This window comes from Dromiciops gliroides, chromosome 5 (assembly GCF_019393635.1).
Source record: "Dromiciops gliroides isolate mDroGli1 chromosome 5, mDroGli1.pri, whole genome shotgun sequence".
Classification (NCBI taxonomy): domain Eukaryota; kingdom Metazoa; phylum Chordata; class Mammalia; order Microbiotheria; family Microbiotheriidae; genus Dromiciops; species Dromiciops gliroides.
This window is the reverse complement of record NC_057865.1, coordinates 83,699,810-83,718,012: the sequence shown is the minus strand read 5'-3', so window position 1 is coordinate 83,718,012 and position 18,203 is coordinate 83,699,810. Positions and strand designations below refer to the sequence as shown.

Here is an 18,203-nt window from a genome sequence, read left to right as displayed (position 1 = left end):
GCTCCCCAATAAATAAGCTATCTTCTGGCCAAAATTGGTTTTTAAAGCTTGTACCCAACCTTCGATTTTCCCTCACTCTGACTTGATTAGTAATTCTCTCCAGATGGATTGGCTCATACACTCTGAATCTGCTCTAAGAAAAACAGTCCTCTGAAGACATTCCCACTTTGGGGGTGCACTGACTTGATCAGATCAGAAGAGTGTCATATTGGAGTAGACCTTTATTCCATTCAGTCCAGAGTTCTGCCCATGATAATACCCCCCAAAAAGTCAACCATGGGAACTTCACTAAAAGTGTGAACTGAGCCCTAACATCCCATTAATCATGTGGTATGAATAGATTAACGCCCATTTCTAGAGTGCTTTAAAACTGACAAAGCACTTTACATATGGTACCTTACAACAATGCTGTCATTATAGGATTAGTAATTAGTGGTAGGTAGGTGCTGTTATTATTTCCTATTTACTGATGAGGAACCTGAGGCTGAGAAAGGCAAATGACTTAGCCAGCTATTAAGTGTCTGAGGCAGGATTAAAAATTAGGTCTTCCTGATTCAAAGTCCGGCATTCTAATCACATTGTACCCCCTAGGTGCCTCATGATCAACTATGAATTTATGAAAAAATGACAACAAGGGGAAAAAGACCCTCAAAATCTATTTCTATATTCCATCTGTACTCACACTTCAGGGTGTGGAAAGTGGGCTGGACTTGGAGTCACAAGAGTTAGGTTCAAAATCCCTTCCCCAGCCCTTATGAGCTGTGTGACTATGGACAATTCTTTTCATCTTTCTGAGCTCCATTTTCCTATCCATAAAGAAGGGAAGGCAAAATGATTAGATGGCAGGGATATGCCACATCCCAGTCCTGAAACATATTCACTATACATCCAGTGACAAATCATTCAGTCTTTCAGTGCCCCAGACAGCTCCAGGACACTATAACTAACAGATGCATCACTGATACACTGGTGGAAGGCATCTCCATGCATTCTGGGAAATCATAGGTCTGGAACTGCCCTTTCTCCTAAAAACATACACTACCATATTCACAGGCATGTAAGGAAAGAACTCTATAAACCCTTAAAGCTACAGATATGTTACTGGTATTACTACTGGGTTGTGTGTATTGTGTGTAACTGTTTTGGGAGAGGATGATAATTACTAAAGAAAGCCTTGTTTCTACTTCGTTTAACTCCAAGACTTGAAATTTACAAAGGATTTAGATTCAGTTCAGGGTTGTATTTTACTAAAAACTGTGTGTAAAAAATGAATGTTACTAAAGTAACAGTGTGATTCAAACAGAGGCTTGATAATGCATTTGTCAGCGATGCTGCTAAAGAGTTTTCATGAAAGCTAGCACTGGATGATCTCTGAACCAACAAGAAAAGTCAATGATTCTCAGTATTATGGTGAAAAGGAGGGTGATCTGGGTATCAGGAGACCTGGGTTCTATTTCTTGTTGTGACACTAATAATCTGTGGGAGTTTGGGCAATCTATTTAACCTCTCTGAGCTTCAGTTCCTTCATTTGTCCAAGGAAGGAACTAAATGCCTGCTAATGTCCCTTCAAATTCTCAAACTCTGATTTTGGCTGCTCTTCAACATGTTCAAATCCTTTCTACAGCCGGCTCATTCAACTGTTTTGACTGTAAAAGAACCAGCTAAATAAATATATAAATAAGAGGAAGGCAAGATTTATTAGAAAGAGAGAAAAATCTAAAATGCTACAACAACAAAATAAACCCTCAAGCAATTTCCAACAAATTGGATATAAGTGTCAATCTTGAGCTCAGACCTGAACTTACATTGAGAAGGGACGGTCTCTGAGCACCTAGTCAGGTCACTGCTCTGGTGGCTTGGGATCCAAAACAAAAAGATCTCATTAAAGTGTCCATGCTACTTATTCCTTTCTTCCCTGAGACTATGTTCAAGCCTGGCAGGCCCACTCAAAAAGCCTTTAATTATAGTCAGACTTGGAGAGTTTATATTGAGCAGGAAAAACCAGGCTTTAAAAAGTTCATTTAAAAGAGGAAGGTGAAATAAAATCCATACAGTAATAGATGGGCTAAATAATTTATATGGACTTTGCTTTTAGAAGCCAATTGAAGTAAAAAAAAGACAGAATTTTTTGAAGAGATAGAATGCTTCATTGCTACCACCCATGTGGTCTTTACTGATCAATTAATCAATCAATAAATGTTTATTAACTTTACATCTCTGAGGTTCAGTATTTTCATCTTTAAAATGAGGATTTTGGACCAGATAACCATTAAGGTCTTTGTCAATGTTAAGTGGTTGTCTGCTCCTAGTAGAACATCATAGATACTGAACCTGCCTCCCAAAGTTACATTCACACAGCAATTCCAAATATGAGTCACACCATTTGAAAGGCCTTGAAGCATGATTTGGGGGGAGTAGGATTCTGATTCCTATCTTGGTGACCATACAATCTCATTCCCCCTCTCATTTTAAATGGAACATTACTCAACTTTCCTTTCCCACTCTCTATTTTCTTTTCCCCTATTTTCAATCAACAAAGTTATTCATTTTTTTAAAAAAATTATATGTTAGGCACTGAATATGCAAAGAAAGGTAAAAGACAGTCTTGAGCCTCATGAACCACCACCCCTTTTCTCCTATTGTCTTTTCTTTCAATGAATAAAGGTCTCATAAGTCAGAGTTGAAGAAAAGTCATTCTTGCTTCTTTTTCCTGTTTTCGTTTTCCTTTTTCAGATAGCCTGTCTTTGAGTTCACTGATGTTCAAGATGCCACAATTTTGGAATATCAATATCTTTTTCCTGATAATTTCTTTAAAATGATGCTAAAGGTTTTTTTTTTTAATATACTTGGTTCACACCCAAATATAAGGATTTTTCAAAAAGTTTTTTTTTACTAATTTATATCTTTTGGTTGGCATCTATTTTTATGATATGGACCCTTCAAGCTATATCTTAGAAACATTTGACTTGGGCATCCTGCATAAAGTTTATCTTTAAATTACATAAAGTTAGGGTGCAGCTAGGTGGCACAGTAGGTAAAGCACCAGCCCTGGATTCAGGAGGACCTGAGTTCAAATTTGACCTCAGACACTTGACACTAGCTGTGTGACCCTAGGGAAGTCACTTAACCCTTATTGCCCCACCAAAAAAAAAGTTAAATTGCATAAAGCTTTTGAATATATCTGTCATAATATGCAACACTAGAGTAGTCTTCCTCTAGAAAGTGCCTCCAAATCTACCCAGTGTTGTCATGAAAGCAGCATCTAATAACAGAATTAGCTTTATTCAGCTAAATACATATGAAACCCAGTTAGTTTTCCATGGTAGTCATATGTAAGAAATCAGATGTAGGGTCAATATCAGTTTTCTCCCCTACTTGGATTGGGGCAGGGCAATAAGATCCTAAAATAAGATTATCTTTTCTTTTGCAAATACACTATCGCTCTGCAATCCACTTGCCTCATTTTACAACTGGGAAAATAACTATTAATTCCCTCTGAAAGAAATGCTCCAAAAGCCTGTTCACAGTAAGTACTTTAATTGGTCTTAGTTATATATAAATACAAGACATTGGTATTGGTGTCTTCCTTAGTTCACTACCCCATAGCTTGTGCAAAGGTGTCAAAAGAAACTAGCAACCAAAATTTGGAATTCTTTCCCTGATCAGCTTGGAACATGATCAAACATTCTGGTCTGTCAGACTGAAAGTCCTCAGGCAGTTTGCAAGCACACTTATTTCAGGAGATGCCTATTGCTGGCATGACAAAGCATGCCCCTACTGGACTGTCCCCACACTTCTTAATGAGACAATATCGACTATACCATCAAATTGGTGTAAGACTTGAGAGCACAGAGGGGAGTCTCAGGAAGCCCAGCCCAAACCTCTTTCTACAGACAATGTGACTTCAATGTCATACTTCAGAAGATTTCAATCCTTGGAAATCATGCTGCCTTTACTTATTTCTTACTCCCTCTCCCTCCCTCCCTCCCTCCTTCCTTCTCTCTCCCTCTCTCTCCCCCCCTCTCTCTCAGTATGTAAGAGCCTTTACAATGAAAGTGGCATGTGTGAGCTGAGGGAAAGAAAGGAGGGTGGGGAAGGCTTGCTTTATCTCATACAGAGGAACACATATTTGGTGTACTAGTTTACACCGTGATAGCATCACAGCAGAAATATAGAGCCTTCATGTTAAGACTAAATTCCAGAAAAAAAAAAAGATTTCTTGGTGTTAATAGAATCCAAAGAGTTGAAAAAGTATGAAGTTTTATAAAATGGAGAAATTTCAGGACCCTAGGATGATAATATAAGGTATGTGTGTGTGTACACACATAATTATATATGTATGTGCACATATATAATTATATATGCATACATATAATTAGCAATATAATTTAGGTTTATTGTATGCATAGATACACATACAAGGTATATGTATATGTGTGTGTGCACACATGTGTGTAAATATACACATATATGTTAAATGAATACTTAAATGCTGATTGACTGATTAATTTTGATCTGAACCTTCTGCATAGTCTACAAGCCTTGGTCCTTTCTTGTTTCTTACTTTTGAATCATGATTTCCAATAATTTGATTCCAAAAATTCAAGTGAATTAGTTTAGAAGATCTTAACCAATTCTTCATAGATTTTTCTCTGACTCTTCACCCTCTCTAGCTTATGTTAACATATAAGCTGACCTTTGGCTAGTCATTTAAACTTTGTTTGCCATGGTTTGTTCATTCAAAAAATCAGGATCATTATAACAGCTGCCTTCAAGGGTTTGAGGAAGGATCTTTCTATTTGTAGTAAGACGACCAATTTTGATAAGATTCCTTTTTTTCCCATAGCATGTCCAGTGAACTGTTGAATAAAAATCTCTCATTTAGAACACCTAGCAAAATAACTGTTTAGAGACACTTGTTAAAAACTGTATGATGTGGGCAGCTAGGTGGTACAGTGGATAAAGCACTGGCCCTGAATTCAGGAGGATCTCAGTTCAAATCTGGCCTCAGACACTTACTAGCTGTGTGACCCTGGGCAAGTCACTTAATCCTCATTGCCCCACAACAAAGTATGATTTTTAGTATGCTCTAACCTTCCTTTTCTGTCACACTTCAGAAATAGATAAGTGTCACCAAGCACTAATGGCTTTGTTGGGTTTTTTTTGCTTTCTAAATTGCTGAGGCCACCTGATTCATTGCCAAGGGGAGAGCCTCATATTGATGTCACTCCATATAGAGACAGGCTGGTCTTTGAAATCCAGGTGCAGGGTGCTGTCTACATTGGATATGAACCCTTTCAAGAATTGTGGAATGGGCCAGAGTCTGTGCACCTTTAGCATAACCTTTGAGGACCCAAGGTCACCTCGCTAACATAATGAGACATTCCTACAGGCCTTTATAAATGATAAAACAGTGCCTATATCAAACTGATTATTACGGATAGCAATTTTTCTTAGTATCAAAATGGCCCTATTACCAAGATCTTTAACCATTCTCTTTGACTTTACTCCTACCTTCATGGAGGAGGGAGCTTTCTATTTGCCAAGCTCACTCCTCCTCTCTTCCTCTGCTCTCAATACTATCCCCTCCATTCTTTTCTGGAAGCTTATTTCCCTTTCTCTCAACTTCAATATTGCCCTATCTACCACTACCTCTATCCCATTGCCTACAATCACGCTCAGCTTTGCCCAAGAACTTTAAAAAACAACCCTTTCTACCACCCTTCACTTTCACTTCCAAATCCCTAAATTCATCCCCAGTCACTACCTTCGCTTCTTTCCCTTCCACTCATAGCTTCATTGCTCATCTTTGATATTAAATTCCACCACTCAATTGAAGCAACTCTTTCCAAGGCAACCAGCGATAGCTCAACTAATCTGATGGCCTTTTCTTAGTCTTCATTCTCCTTGACCTCGATGTGATGTTTGACCCTGCTGACCACCCTCACTTCCTGGGGAGCCTTTCTTTTTCTCCTGGCTTTCATGGCAGTGGCCTCCCATGACATTTTTCTTACTTGGCTGATGACTCTTTCTCAGTCTCCTTTACTCAATCATGATTCATCTCCCAGATACTTAGCGTAAGTATTCATCAGGTCCCTGATCTGTGTCTTCTCTTTTTGGTGATCTCATCAGCTCCGATGGGTCCAACTATTATCTTTATGACTCTCAAATCTAGACAATCAAGCCTTAATCTCATCCCTAAATGGTAGCCCTGATTCAACCACCTGAGGGACAGTTTCTGGGTATCCTATAGGAATCTTATACTTAATATATTCAAAACCAAACTCATTTTCTTTCCTCCTAAACCTTCTCATTCTTCACATGTCCTTATTAACCCCAAGAACAAAGTCACTTGCCAAACTGCATATGGTTAGTGACAGGGCTGAGATGAGGAAGGATTCCCAAGTTGAACATTCCTTTAAGTGGCTTTTTTCCTTTGCTCTATTTCTCATTGCTACAGGCCAAATTTCCTCCTCTGATATTCTTCCCTTTCTCACGCTCACAGCTTGAACTCAAAGTCCTGTCTTTCTTAGATCCTTATAGGTTCTCTTCTGTTTGCTTTACTTTAAGTTCACCAGGCAGCAGCTAGTTGCTAGTGTGTCCTGCTGTTGTCAATTCCTTAGCAAAGCAAAACTAGATTTTCAATGAGCTTAGCTTCACTTGGAACCAGCCCGGATTGACGGCCTCAGCAGTAGTGAATTCAGGATGTGATGCTGCTATTTGATAATTGCTTCTCTGGCACACAAGGAATGGAACTAAGGAAAGAAGGCTGTGAGATCACAAAATCTTAAAACTGGAAAATGTCTAAGAGTTCATCTGGTCCAATCCATACCTGAACAGAGACCTTTTCTACAACCCCCTAGACAGAGATATCAAGCTATATATCACTGGCACATCTAAATCTCAACATCACTTGCACATTTGAACACTAGTGCTTCTGCTGGGCTGGGTTTAGAGCTTCCTGCCAAAAGGTTCATCAAAGCAGCAGGATATAGTGGAAAGAACACTAAAATAGGAGTCAGAAAAAATGAGTTTCAAATCCTACTTCTGATTCATATAAGCTTTGTGACCGTGGTCTAGGTCATAACATCTACAAGTATTAGTTTCTTCACCTGTAAAAGTGGAATAATAATAACATCCACCTTAAACAGTTAGTAGGAAGATTAAATGAGAGAATTCAAATCTTAAAGCACAATTTACATTTAAATAGCATAGTGGAGAGAGAACTAGACTTGAATCCAGAAAGACTTAAAACCAAGTCCCATCTTGGAATCATACTGGCTGTGGTTCCCTGGGCAAATCACTTTATTCTCTGAGACTATAAGTTGTAGAGAAGGTCATGATCTGTACTGGTAGAAGATAGTTCCTTTCTGGAAAGTTCCCCATTCTAAAGAAATCACAGGTCTACTCCCAATCTGAAGGAGGAGGAGGAGAATGAAAATGAGAAGAAGAACAAAAGCAAGAATGAGAACAAGAATAAGAAAAAGAACAAGATGAGGGAGCAGCTAGGTGGTGCAGTGGATAAAACACTGGCCCTGGATTTAGGAGAACCTGAATTCAAATCTGGCTCAGACACTTTACACTTACTAGCTGTGTGATCCTGGGCAAGTCACTTAACCCTCATTGCCCCACAGAAAAAAAGAAAAGAAAGGAACAACAACAACCAGTACAAGAAGAACAAGTACAAGAGCATGAACATGAACATGAAGAAAAAGAACAAGAAGAATATGAACAAGAACAAGAAGTTATAGTTACTAATGTTGTTGATGATATTATCATTAATAATGATAATTTATTACTTTATCCATGGTCAATTTTAGGTATTATCTGCAACAGATTTCACATAGGTACTGCTGATGGAAAAAACCTTATCATGTCTTTAAATTTAAATTAAGTTAAATTTTAATTTAAGTTTAAGTCTTATGACTTAACCTATGTAGCCAAATTCAAAGGAGATACCTGAATTACATTGCAACTAGACATCTTAGGATGAAATGGCTGCAACTTGACACAGCTGAGAGTGGGGCAGCTGAGAGGAGTAAGAAGCTTGCAATGGTGAACCCAGAAGTAGACTTCAATTTTATAAGCTTACAAATAGGCTACAAAATGAGCAAGAAAAAAAAAGGACCCTTACCATTGACAACTTCTATGGTAAAAGGGAAGACCAAAACTCAAACTCAGATGAGTTTGTCAAAATGCCTACAAGTGAAGACTCAAGTGGGAAGATGATCTTGTCTCAAGACCAAAAAGCCTTCTTTGAAGAGCTAAAAAAGGTTTTTAAAAACCAAATGAGAGAGGTAGAAGAAAAAATGGAAAAAGAAATGAGAGAAATGAGAGTTACACTGCAAAAAGAAGCACAAAAATTTACTGTAGAAAACAATTCCTTAAAAAATACAATTGACCAAATGAGAGAGAAAAAATGGCCAAATGAAAAAAAGAGGTAGAAAAACTTACTGAGGAAAATAATGCCTTAAAAATTAAAATTGGGCAGGTGGAATCTAATAACTCCATGGAACACCAAAAATCTGTCAAGTAGAATCAAAAGACTGAAAAAATAGAAGAAAATGTGAACTACTTAATTGGAAAAACAACTGACCTGGAAAAATAGATCCAAGAGAGATAATCTGATAATTATTGGACTACCTGAAAGTCATGATCAAGAAAATAGTTTAGACACCATATTACAGGAAATTAGCAAGGAGAACTGCCCTGAAATTGTAGAATCAGAGGATAAAATCATCATTGAAAGAATCTGCCGATTACCCCCTGAAAGAGACCCCAAAAGGGAAACTTCAAGGAATATCGCAGCCAAACTCCAGAATTATCAGGTGAAGGAGAAAATACTCCAAGCATCCAGAAAGTAACCATTTAAATATCATGGAGCCACAGTCAGGATTGCACAGGACCTGTCAGCTTCAACATTAAAGGATCACAGGGCTTGCAATATGATATTCACTAAGGCAAAGGAGCTTGGATTACAAACCATAATCAACTACACAGCAAAAATGAGCATTGTCTTTCATAGGAAAAGATGGACATTCAAAGAAAATAGAAGATTTCCAGGACTTCCTGAGAAAAAGAGCATAAATGAACAGAAAATTTGATATTCAAATACAATACTCAAGAGAAATATATAGAGGTAAACAATGGGGCGGGGGGGGGGTGTTGTTCAATGATATTAAACTGCTTGCATCCCTATGAGGGAGGATAATACTTTTAACTCTTGGGATCTGTATCTCTGTTAAGGTATTGTTATTAAATTGACTTTGATGTGATGATATAAAGAAACCTAAAGAGCAGAATAAAAGAAAAGTAGGAGGAGGAGAGGAATGGAGAGGTGGAATGGGGTTAATTACATCATATGAAGAGGCACAAAAAGAACCCCTTACAACAGAGGAAAAGAGTAGAGGGGTGAGCATTGTTATAACCTTACTCTCATGAGATTTGGGAAGTCGGGAAAGGAAGGAAAGAGAAAAGAAATATGTTAGTTCATAAAATAACATATGGAAAATCAAATACCTTCAGTAATACACACAGACACACACACACAGAGTCCCAAATTTAAAACTTAGCATTCTATATATTAGAAGTTTCCCAGGCTTGGTGGGCCATTCCAAAATCCCTCAAAAAGAAAGCTCCAGAGTGACCAACACTTCCATAAAGTAAGGATGAACTCTGTGACTAGGCTCCCCTCCTGCACATACAATAATAGACTTCCAGGACCATTCTCTATTTGCCTTTAATATATTTTATTTACTTATTTATTTTTGTAGGGCAATGAGGGTGAAGTGACTCACCCAGGGTCACACAGCTAGTAAGTGTCAAGTGCATGAGGCCAGATTTGAACTCAAGTCCTCCTGAATCCAGGGTCTGTGCTTTACCCACTGTGCCACCTAGCTGCCCCTTGCCTTTAATATCTAATAGTGAGTAGAGTCCAGATTTGCTTCTGGTTTATAACTTTTTCCTCCCTGGGGCAATGAGGGTTAAGTGACTTGCCCAGGATCACACAGCTAGTAAGTGTCAAGTGTCCAAATTCGGATTTGAACTCCAGTCCTCCTCAATCCAGGGCTGGTGCTTTATCCACTGCGCCACCTAGCTGTCCCCAATGGTGGCGAAGTGGATAGAGCACCAGCCCTGGAGTCAGGAGTACATGAGTTCAAATCCAGCCTCAGACACTTAACACTTACTAGCTGTGTGACCCTGGGCAAGTCACTTAACCCCAATTGCCTCACTAAAAAAAAAAAAAAAGATTTGGTTCGAGGTGGGGGGGAATAAAATACACTGCCATTTGTATCAAGGAATTTAGCTTACTTTTTATGGAAATAGAAAGGAGGGCAGAAGCAGGGAAAAAAGAGGCAAGAAAAAGAAGGGCAGCTGATAAAAGGGAGGGCAGTTGGAGGGAGGCAGTGGTCATAAGCAAAACACTGGTCAAGAGGAGTAGAGTTAAAGAAGGGATAAAAGAGTACAAACAAAGGGGAAAAGAGGATGGAGGGAAATGAACAGTTAATTTTCTTAACTGTGAATGTGAAAGGGATTAACTCTCCCAGAAAATGGAAGTGAATAGAAGAGTTGATTAAAAATCAGAAACCTACAATATGTTGTTTACAAGAAACACATTTGAAGCAGAGAGATACACACAGAGTAAAGGCAAAAGGTTGAAGCAGAATATATTATGCTTCAGCTGATGTCAAAAAAGCCGAGGTAACAATTCTTATCTCAGACAAAGCAAAGTCAAAAATAGACCTAATTAAAAGAGATAAAAGAAAGGAAACCACATCTTGCTAAAAGGTATAATAGATACTGAAGTAATATCAATACTAAACATGTATGTACCAAGTGATATATCATCCAAATTCTTAGGGGTGAAGTTAAATGAGTTATAAGAGGAAATAGACAGTAAAACTATAGTGGGGGATCTGAACCATCCTCTCTCAGAAATAGATAAATCTAACCACAAAAATAAATAAGAAAGAAGTTAAAGAGGTGAATAGAATATTAGAAAATTTAGATATGGTAGATATCTGGAGAAAACTGAATGGGGATAGAAAGGGATATACCTCTTTCTCAGTGGTACGTGGCACTTACTCAAAAATTTACAATGTATCAGGGCACAAAAAACTCATAGTCAAATATAGAAAGGCAGAAATAGTAAATGCATCTTTCTCAGATCATGATGCAATAAAAATTACATATGATAATGAGCCATAGAAAGGTAGACAGACCATTAATTGGTAAATAAACAATCTCATCCTAAAGAATGAGTGGGCTAAACAATAAATCAAATAAACAATCAATAATTTCATCCAAGAGAATGACAAGAATGAGACAACATACCAAAACCTATGGGATGCAGCCAAAGCAGTGCTTAGGGGAAGTTTTATATCTCTAAATGCTTACATGAATAAAAAAGAGAAAGAGGAGATCAATGAATTGGGCATGAAACTAAAAAAGCTACAAAAAGAACAAATTAAAAATCCCCAACTAAATAATAAATTAGAAATCCTGAAAATCAAAGGAGAAATTAATAAAATTGAAAGCCAGAAAACTATAGCATTAATCAATAAAACTAAGAGCTGGTTTTATGGGAAAAAACACAATAAAATAGATAAACCTTTGGTTAATTTGATTTAAAAATAGAAAGAAGAAAACCAAATTATCAGTATCAAAATGAATCACCACCAATGAAGTGGAAAATTATGGCATTAGGAACTATTTTGGGCAACTGTATGCCAATAAATTTGACAATCTAAATTAAATGGATAAATATTTACAAAAATGCAAATTGCCCAGGTTAACTGAAGAGGAAAAAACATCCTTAAATAGGCCCATTTTAGAAAAAGAAATTGAACAAACAATTAATGAACTCCCTAAGAAAAAATCTCCAGGGCCAGATGGGTTTACAAGTGAATTCTAACAAACACTTAAAGAACAATTAATTCCAATACTATACAAACTATTTGGAAAAATAGGTGAAGAAGGAATTCTACCAAATTCCTTTTATGACACAAATATGTTGTTGATACCTAAACCAGGCAGAGCCAAAACAGAGAAAGAAAATTACAGACCAATTTCCCCCAATGAATATCGATGCAAAAATCTTAAATAAAATATTAGCAAGGAGATTACAGCAAGTTATCACCAGGATAATGCATTGTGACCAGGTGGGATTTATACCAGGAAAGCAAGGCTGGTTCAATATTAGAAAAACTATTAATATAATCAACCACATCAATAACAAAACTAACCAAAATCAAATGATTACCTCAATAGATGCAAAGAAAGCTTTTGACAAAATGCAACACTCATTCCTATTAAAAAACACTAGAGAGCATAGGAATAGGTGGAGCTTTCCTTAAAATAATAAGCAGTATCTACCTAAAACCAGCAGCAAACATTATATGTAATGAGGATAAGTTAGAGGCGTTCCCAATAAGATCAGGGGTGAAACAGGGATGTCCATTATCACATCTGTTATTTAATATTGTACTAGAAATGTTAGCTTTAGCAATAAGAAAAAGGAACTAAAGGAATTAGAATAGTCAAGGAGGAAACAAAACTTTCCCTCTTTGCAGATGATATGATAGTATACTTAGAGAATCCTAAAGAATCAACTAAAAAACTGCTTGAAACAATTAAGACCTGTAGCAAAGTTGGAGGATACAAAATAAACCCACGTAAATCATCAGCATTCCTATACATGACCAACAAAGCTCAGCATCAAGAGACAGAAAGTGAAATGCCATTTAAAGTAACTGTAGTCTACCCTCCATGACAAACCCAGGAACTCTATGCTCCCATTTATTCTTTTTTTAATTAATAAAGTATTTTATTATTTTTCCCATTACATGTAAAGATAGTTCTCAACTTTTGTTTATACAAGCTTTCCAATTTCAGATTTTCTCCCTCCCTCCCCTCCTTCCCCCCTCCCCTAGACAGCAGGTAATGTGATATAGGTTATATATATATATGTACATGTGTGTGCATATACACACATAATAACATTAATCATATTTCTGCATTAGTCATGTTATAAGAGAAAAATCAGAGCAATGATGAAAAACCTCAAAACAGAAAGAACAACAGCACCAAAAACAAAAGAAATAGTATGATTCATTCAGCCTCTATACTCCACAGTTCTTTTTTTGTTTTTCCTGGATTTGGAGATCCTCTTCTATCATGAGTTCCCTGGAACTCTTTTGTACCATTGCATTGGTGAGAAGAATATAGTCCATCTCAGTAGATCAACACTCAATGTTGATGATACTGTGTACAATGTTCTTCTGGTTCTGCTCATCTCATTCATCATCAGCCCATGCAAGACCCTCCAGGTTTCTCTGAACTCCTCCTGCTCATCGTTTCTTGTAGCACAATAGTATTCCATTGTATTCATATACCACAACTTGTCCAGCCATTCCCCAATTGATGGGCATCCCCTCAATTTCCAATTCCAGGAACTCTATGAACACAATTACAAAACACTTTTCACACAAATAAAACCAGACCTATATAATCGGAAAAATATCAATGGCTCATGGATAGGCCAAGCTAATATAATAAAAATGACAATTCTACCTCAATTAATTCACCTATTCAGTGCCATACCAATCAGACTACCTAAAATTATTTTATTAGAGTTAGAAAAAATAACAAAATTCATCTGGAAAAACAAAAATTCAAGAATATAAAGGGAACTAATAAAAAAATGCACAGGAAGGTGGGCTAGCTGTACCAAATTTGAAGCTATACTATAAAGCAGCAGTCATCAAAACTATTTGGTACTGGCTAAGAAATAGATTGGTAGATCAATGGAATTGGTTAGACACAGGAGACACAGTAGTAAATGACTATAGTAATCTGCTGTTTGATAAACCTAAAGACTCCAGCTTCTGGTATAGGAACTCAGTATTTGACAAACACTGTTGGGAAAACTGGAAGATAGTATGGCAGAAATTAGGCATAGATCAACATCTTACACCTTATACTAAAATAAGGTCAAAATAGGTTCAAGATTTAGACATAAAGGGTGATAGCATAGATAAATTAGGAAAGGAAGGAATAGTTTACCTCTCAGATCTATGGAGAGGGAAACAATTTATTTCCAAACAAGAGATAGAGAATATTATGGAAGACTATGATTACATTAAATTTAAAAGTGTTTGCACTAAAAGAAACAATGCGGCCAAAATTAGAAGGGAGCTAGGAAACTGGGAAACGATTTTTACAGTCAGCATTTCTGATAAAGGCCTCATTTGTTTTTTGTTTGTTTGTTTGTTTTATTTTGTGGGGCAATGAGGGTTAAGTGACTTGCCCAGGGTCACACAGCTAGTGAGTGTCAAGTATCTGAGGCTAGATTTGACCTCGGGTCCTCTTAAGGCCTCATTTGTAAAATATATCAGAACTAAATCACATTCATAAGCATCCAAGTCATTCCCCAATTGAGAAATGGTCAAAGGATATGAACAGGTAGTTTTCTGATGAAGAAGTCAAAGCTATCTATTGCCATATGAAAAAGTGCTCTAAATCACTACTGATCTGAGAAATGCAAATTAAAACAACTCTGAGATACCACCTCACACCTATCAGATTGGCTAATGTGACAAAAAAGCAAAATAATACATGTTGGAGAAGCTATGGGAAAATTAGAACACTAATGCATTGTTGGTGGAGCTGTGAAGTGATCCAACCATTCTGGAGAGCAATTTAGAACTATGCTCAAAGGGCTATGGGACTGTTCATATCCTTTGACCCAGTGGTACCACTGCTAGGTCTCTATCCCAAAGAGACCAAAAAAAGGGAAAAAGACCCACATGTACAAAAATACTTATAGCATCTTTCTTTGTGGTGGCAAAGAATTGGAAATCGAGGGAATGTCCATCAATAAGGGAATGACTAAACAAGTTGCGGTATATAAATGGAATGGAATACTATTGTGCTGTAAGAAATGATGAGCAGGAGGACTTCAACAAAATCTGGAAGGACTTACATGAACTGAGAGGAGCAAACCAGGAGAACATTGTACACAGTAACAGCAACATTGTGTGATGAATAATGGTGATAGACTTGGCTCTTCCCAGCAGTGCAAGGATCCAAAAGAGTTTCAAAGAACTTATGATAGAAAATGTTCTCAACATCCAGAAAAAAGAACTGTGAATTATGAATGCAGATTGAACCATATTGTTTCTACTTTTGGACTGTTTTTTTTCCTTCTTTTTTGAGGTTTTTCCCTTGTGTTCTGATTCTTCTTTCACAAGATGACTAATGTAGAAATATGTTCAATGTTATTGTACATATACAACCTATATCAGACTGTTTTCCATCTTGGGGAGGAGGGACAGAAGGGAGGGTGGGAGAAAAAAAATTGAAACTAAAAATCCTGTGAAAACACATGTTGAAAACTATCCTTATATGTAACTGGAAAATTATAAAATACTTAAAAAAAAGAAAGATAATGGTTGAAGTGCAGAGTTTTTTGTTGCTATTATAAAGAAATGTTCTTGTAATGGAATTTTTGTAGTAGAATTTGTCCTATAGGTAAACTTTCCCCAATGCCAGTTGACAAATTACTTCAGACCTCATTTCATACATGTGTCCTGAATACAAAGAATATATCATATCAACTTACACTTCTAGGGGGCAGCTAGGTGGCACAGTGGATAAAGCACTGGCCCTGGATACAAGAGGACCTGAGTTCAAATCCGTCCTCAGACACTTGACATTTACTAGCTGTGTGACCCTGGGCAAGTCACTTAACCCTCATTGTCCCACCAAAAACCAAACCAAAACAAAACAAAAAATCAACTTGCACTTCTTATATTGTGAGGCTTTTCACAGCACAATAATTACCATGTAGGACCCTGGGAAATGACTGGGAACAGAGCTTTCGATTATGTTTAAAGTCTATAAGATGTGAAGATTTTCTAGCAAACTGGAAGTATAGTTCAGTGTCCATTAACCAAGTGGCCAATATACTGAAGAAAATGGAAATAGCTTAATCCATTAGATTGTCATGTCTGTGTTCATTGGCAGGGATGAAAACATAGTAGCAATATGTCATGTGAAGAAGACATGGATGTCCTAATTTCTTATAATTGTACTAGGAACCAACAGTGAAGTCTAGAATCTTGCAATTCCCGCTTCACTACAAAAAGTACCCAGAGGCATTATGCCACAGTGAATGGACTTGAAATCATGAAGAATGGCATTTAATTCTACCCTCTTAATCATATTGACTGTGTGACCCTGGACAAGTCACTTCACTCTTCCATTTACCCAGGCATTTCTCTAAGACTGTAAGCTACAAAAAAAATTGCATATCTATATTGTCAAAAAGGGTTTCTACACCATGATTTCCCTACACTGATGAAAGCAGTGGGTCAAGGCCCACTCCCAAAGTAGCCAGAACCAAAATCCTCTTCCAGGGACCCATTGTGACATGGAGATGATCCTGCATCCTTGAAGGCTATGCTAACAAAGAGTAAATTCTGATACATCCCATCTAGTTGGAAAGGCTTTGGATGTGAGTTCAGTGATGGACAAATGTTTATCTATTACTGAGGGCTAGCTTCACTAAGTTGAGAGAGACTCATAACTGGGATGCCTATATGATGACGGATTTTTTGGCTACCATATCTCTCAAAACCCAAGCACTAAGTTATCCCCAGGTTAAGATGTGCAGAAGTGATGGAAGTACCCACCTTATCAAAGTGTCAGTTCCTCCATGAATTAAAGCAGTGAAGTATATTGAAGAAAGAAGGTAATAGACCCATTATCCTCCTTCCTTGTGAGAGGACACATGGAGCTCTATGCTCATTCCTAAATACCACATTTCTGAGTGAAATTATCAAACCTTTGGAGGAGTATAACCAGGATGCAAAGTGTACTGTAGCCAAGTAGTAAGAGAACCAGTTTAGATGAAGCCAAATTGTAAAAGAATAAGTTTAAAAAAAACAGGGTCTATTTACTCTGGAAGAGAAAACACATGGGGGGAACAGATTAATATTGATGACTTCAAGTATTTGAAGAGTTGTCACATAAGATAAAAATTAGATTTAGCCTGTTTGATTCCAATGAATGGAAGTTACTGAGAGATAGATGTTGATTCAGTATTAGAAAAAAAGCTTCCCAAACTAGATTATTTTTAAAATGTGTCATTTCATAAAGTAGTGAGTTCACTGCCAACTGGAGGTTATTTAGCAAAAGAAGCATGGACACTTGTTGCAAGTCACATAGAGGGGATTCATAAAAAATATTGGAGTGGATGACCTCTAGCTTCCCTTTCAAACTTGAAGATTCTGGGATTTTATTATCCTGTGATGGGAAAATAACATACTTCATGACCTCGTCATCATGGATTAAGGTTAAAATTAATTGCCTTTCTCAAACAGAGCTTTGACTCCATCATTTCTGCACTCAAAATTCACAAATGGCTTCACATTACCTAAAGAATCAAGGACCAATGCCTAATCTTGGCTTTCAAAGTCTACCCAAATGTCCATCCCACCTCTGTGTTGAGGCTTATCTACAATGACTCTTCTGGAGTTCTTCACTCTATGTTTCACCCACCGACCTCTAAATATACATTAAACTTTCCTATCTCCATGTTTTTCCATCTGCTTTTACCATTACTTAGACTTCCTCTATTCCCTCTCTTTCATACCTCCCTTTTTGTTTCAAGAACCCACTCAAGTTTTCCCACTTTCTTATGATTTCTCCATTCTCCAGTGATTTCTCCATCCCTTCAACTCCACAAATACTTGTTTCTGCTATAGTGTGATATCTTTTTAAACAATTGTATTGAATTATCTCATTATAGAACATTTCATCCTTATAGTTTATTGTGAGTTCAAATAGAAACTATCTTATATTTTTATACAGCCTACACGGTGCTGAGCACTGTGACTTGTACACTGAAAGTACTTAATAATTCTTTTCTGAGTAAAATCTTGGGGGACTCACATGAATTATTGAACAAGATTACTCACTGCCAGAGTCTATCTGATTCTTTGTAAAGGTAATTAGTGTAAGGTTCTTGTCCTGAATCTGCAGCAGAAAAATAGTGCCCTTCCTATCACATTGTGGTTTGAAGTTATGTTGATATCAGAAAAGCATATTTTACACTTTTGTGGAATAAGCAGAGCCTAGGTGGTGGTGGTAAAATTCCACCATTGTTTCAACTCTCCTCCATCAGAGGAGGCAGTTTTCTA

At 37.1% G+C, this 18,203-nt stretch overlaps 1 protein-coding gene across 1 annotated transcript in view; it reads right to left on the bottom strand.

The window, feature by feature from the left end:
- PTPRN2 (protein tyrosine phosphatase receptor type N2) overlaps positions 1 to 18,203 on the bottom strand; it is a 1,559,908-nt gene that overhangs the window by 899,602 nt on the left and 642,103 nt on the right. The window lies entirely within an intron of this gene.